Below are 5,507 nucleotides of genomic sequence, written 5' to 3'. Positions count from 1 at the left end.
ATTTTTTAAATATTTTTTAAATATATAAAATATTTAAGCTATTTTTTATATTAATATATAATCATAAATATTATTTATAAACTCAATTCAAAAGTATAGGTAAAGAACAAGATTGAATATGTGTTTAAAGATATGATAATATTGGATGTGTTTGGTTCCTGTTTCTTAAAGATTGAAAGAGAGACACAAAGACATATACATTATATATAAACATACTTAAGTTTTGCAATTGTAATAGACAAAATACAAATTACAATTAAAAGTTTATTTAACCTTTGTAATCTTTCATTTTCATCATCTCAATTTCTTTCATCTTCTTTCTTTCACCAAATTATCTTCTCCAAAAAAAGAAAAAAAATTACAAAATCATAATCTAATACAAATTCATGCAACAAAATAAGATTTCATTCACACACACATACTATAATCTAATAACATTTCTAGAAGAGAAAATTAAAAATACAAAGAGAAAATGATAATAAACAGAAAAGAGAAAAGAACAGATCTACAAGGTGAAGTACATCATCAACAGTGTCGCAAATCGGGGACGACAAATGAAGACAAAACCGGCGGCAGAATCACTGACGACAGCGTCACTGGCATGGTGGAGGGAGAAAGAACAGAACAAATAGTGAAAAAAGGAGAGGATGAAGAGAGAATTGAGGAGGAAGCAATGGCGGCGCTGGTAGGGACAATGGCGATGGCGATAGCGATAGAAGTAGTGATGGAAGGAGAGTCAAAGGACAATGTTAGAAAGAGGGGGAGGTGGGAAAAAAGAGGAAGAAGGAGCAGAAAAAGGGGATAAAATAGAGTTACGATTAAGATAAAATTGGTATTTTAAAAAATAATTGAGGGTAAAAGTGTAAATATTTATGTCTCATAAATTATATCTCAGTGTCTCAACTTTTAGGAGAGACACTGAATACATATATTTTATGTGTATTTATGTATTAGCGTGTTCATCAAAACCTGTCTTATGAAACAAATAGTAAATGTGTATCATCGTATTTATGTCTCAGTGTCTATGTCCTCTAACCAAACACAACTATTTAGATATGTTTAAGTGTGTCTTGAGAAGTAATTTTTTTTAATTAAAACATTTATATTTGGACACAGATGATTTGTACTAGATGAATGTTGATTTAACAAAGTTTTCATACTGGATAGCATATATCTTATTTTGTATAATAATCTTCTTGATTATGCTAGAGTTCTTATTTCCTATTTTAGAAAGAATAGATAAAAGTACACATAAATTTTTACACGGTGGATAAATGTACATATTCTCATTTTACAGTGTATTATAATCGCTTATGAAAAGTGTTAATAAACAACTACAAAATACAAATTTTCATTCCTAAGCAAACACAATACATCCATTTTCTAATGCTCTTCAATTCTTTATTAATCACATCAATTGTGTTCAACATCTTTTTTACTTTTTCATTAACCTTTAAACCCAAAACAAGTTCCACTACCTTATTTTTACATCCATCCTTCTATTTTCTTTCTTTACTCTTCTCCTAAATTTCTCAAAATTTTTTTCAACATCACCAATTTCATTAGCCCATATAAAATAATCGCACCTCAAATTAATATTTTACATTCATTCATCGAGAAAAATTTAAGCTATTTCACATAAGTTGCATAACATTTATCATTATAAAAAGAATAAAAAATCACAGACCTCCCATAACAGATAACAAAAAATAATCTATTGGATTCCACTCCATCGCAGACTCAAGCATCACTACTTAAAGTCCATGCAAACACTTGTCGCTGTTGTACTCGAATTTCTTCTTCTTCCTATTCTTCTACGCAAAAGAGGAGCCACCACATGTACTCACACAAGGTTAGGATATGTATGTTCTTCTTCTTTCGTCGAGATTGTGACATTTTTGTGCATTAGGGTTTAGAAATTCCTAATATAAACTTATGCGAAGAAAATGTTGAAGATTTCACTTTATTATTTTATTGTTTATTTATTTTATTTGTTAAATCTATGTCACACAATGCATAGAATCACTATGACAAATAACGTGCCACTTATTAGCCACAAAAATACTATTTGTACACTAAAACTAGTCACTAAAATCAGCCACCAATATACTGTAGCTGACTTTGATGGCTGATTTTGATGTACACATAATATAGTTGTGTCAGCCACTATTAACAAAAATGTTAATGAAATGACAGAAAAATAAAAATGACTAACAGAACAAAATATTACTGTGTATATATAACTCATTAAAATATTTAAATGTATATTTGTCCACCCTATGAAATTTATGTAAATTTTTATTCATTCTTCTCTGTTTTGATACTAAGAATTTGATTTTAAAGTATAAAAGAGTTTTTCACATTTATCCGTATCTATTTGTGTCAACAAACATAGTTATCTTTTTTACAATTTATTATGTCAATACTCCTTCAAAAGAATAAATGTATTAGACGACGATATAAAACGTTTTATGCTATATAATTATATAATACTAGTATTCTTATGTATATATAGTTAAAAAATTATTACATATTTTATGAATTAAACTTAATTATTTTAAAATTTAAAAAAATTAAAAATAAAACTTATACAATTATAGATTAAAAAGGTGGTATTAAAGGTATCTTAACAAACCCCAAAATGAAAATAACTTTATTGAAATATTGAAAAAAAAAACTCAAATAAAACTTGACCAGAAAAAGGTTTTCTTCTTTTCTTTCAAGAGGAAATTGGGAAACTGGAATCAAAATTTGAGATGCACATTCTATAAACCAATTTCAAGTTAATTCAGTTTTAAAAAACACAAGTTAATTATTCAAATATCCATTTTATTGTATCTGAATATTTAAATGTAGATAATTTTCATGTTCCCATAAATTTCAGCCGACTATAGAGAGACTAAGAAAAGTACAGTAAAATGATGAAGCAATATATCCAGCTAGTAAAAATCCTATAAATGGCCTTACCAAAAAATATCTATAAATGGACATTAAGGGTGTGTTGAAACAAAATATTTTTAAAATTGATTTGATTTGATTTGAAATAAATTAAATTAAAAATAAATTATTGTATTTAGAACTAATTATGTAAATTGATAATTAATTTGATCTAAAAAATTATATAATTATTTGATTTTATATTTTTATATTTTATTTATTATATAATTTTTCATTATCATCAATACATAACTGTAGTTGGTTGGCAGTCATTCGACAGAGATTGGCCGACAATCACTCAATGCAAGTAACTAGGTATTAGCTAACAATCGATAAGCCATTGGGATGATCGGCCGGTGGTTGGCCTAGGCAATGAGCTAAGGTTAGTTGACTGCTATAATTGGATCTATATCACTGTTTCTTACTTCAAAGCCTTTTCTTTTATATTAATACATAGGACAAATTACTTAAATAAAATGATTAAAAATCAAATTTACTATATTACAACTTTTTAAAACCGTATACTTATTTGTAATTTTTTTTTATTTATACAAATCATTATACAATGTAAAAATTTTCAAGCTAAATATAATCCGCTTTAGACATTTTCGATTTACGTGGAGAAGTGAGTTGGACAGAAGTTGGGTGTAGCAGTTTTTGAAAAAAATAATACTCTACATAAATTAGTGTTGACTATAACGATTTATGAAAAAATATTGCATACCTCAATCCGTTGGACACTGTAGCAATTTATGTATAAATGAATTTTCTATATATATACCTGTATCAATATTTTTGGACAAGATTAAAGATAGTTATAATATAATTAATTATATTATAATATGATTATAATATGATTATTTATAAAAATATTATTAAACTAAAAATTGAATGTGGTATTTTTTTATAAATAATTATATTAACACTGCTATAGCCAACAGCAATTTATGTAAAATATTATTTTTTTTAGAAACTGCTACATCTTTTAATATAGTTTCTGTCTAACTCACTTTTTTATGTAAATTGCGGATACTTGTAGCAAATTATGTTTAGCTTGAAAATCACTACACCTAATTTATATAGATAAAGAAAAATTATAAATAAAAATATAATTTTAGAAAATTATAATCTGTTAAATTGGATTTCCAATACTTATAATTCAAATAGCATAGTCTTTTTATACTCATTTAAAAAATTGCAGGTTCGAATCTTTCTATCTTCACTTAAAAAAAATTTGATTTCCAATGATTTAATTTCAGTAACTTACCCGTACTAAAAATATAAAAACGTCTTTACATTTTTAACACTCCAACTCATTTCAATTCCAGCAAAGTCCTACAAAAAGAAATGAAGAGATTGGAGCTTAGTTATAATGTCAATTCATGGTATTTAAATTCCATTGAATTTCTACTTTATCTATTCCAAACAAAGAATTTGATTTTGAAGTAAATCAATTCCAATTCAATTGCGTTTCAAACATTCTCTTAAAAAAAAAAATTTGACAAAAATACTCTATGTATACTAAAAATTAATTGTTAAATTAAATTAATTATTATATATTTATGTGTATATATATATAATCAAATTTAAAATAGATAAATAATAAAATTTATTTATAATAGTATAATAATTTTTTTATAAAATATCAAATATATATTTTTATATATAATAGTTGATTAATGACTGAAATTTTAGGGGGAGATGTATGTGATTGATATTTAATAAAGGCAATATAATGATAAATATATTTCATCCCAAATTAAAAATCGCGCTTGTTAAAAGGGAAATTAAATTATGAGAATTACACATGAGAAAATTTGTGTACAAAATGTCAAAATCACTAGCACAAAAGGATTCCATTTTCATGTAATATATGCATATGTAGATGCATAATGCATTCAACTATCAACTAACCATAACAGAAAATTGACATTCTAACTAACTAACTAATTAACCAATTGCGATGGTTAAACTAAACCCTAACTAACCATTTTGGTTAGAGTAAGTCATGACCACTCTTCAGAAAAATGGCTGACATTCACGTGACAGTATCACTATCATGTAGTAATAATACGATTAAACAGATTTATATGCGTAACATTAATTATCATTGATTTCTTTCTTCTTTCACCGTCCCATGTGATATATAATAATATAAAACAAGCATGTTATGTAATTATGTTACAGCTAGAGGCTTTTGTGTGAGAAACTGAGAATTAAGTTTTGCTTAAGAACCCATAAAGTAATGAATAAGTAAAGATTTTTTTATCAAATATGGAAAGACCCGGATTGACGACTTTTTAAATAAATATAAAAAATTATGTAATTAAACTATAATTCATTGACAATGAATAAGTAAAGATTAATGAAAAAAAAGTTTATAAAATATAAATATTGACAGATTATTAATTGAAAAATTAATCTTTAATTTTTGTAATAACGAATAAGTGTTTATATAAAAATATGTATTAGAATAAAAAATGATCTCCTATTTACATTTATAATAAAATTTATAATTAAAATATGAATAAAAAGATATAAAATATATTGATAATTAATTTAAATATTTG

This window comes from Arachis duranensis, chromosome 6 (genome assembly GCF_000817695.3).
Source record: "Arachis duranensis cultivar V14167 chromosome 6, aradu.V14167.gnm2.J7QH, whole genome shotgun sequence".
Classification (NCBI taxonomy): Eukaryota; Viridiplantae; Streptophyta; class Magnoliopsida; order Fabales; family Fabaceae; genus Arachis; species Arachis duranensis.
Note: the sequence above shows the minus strand (reverse complement) of the source record.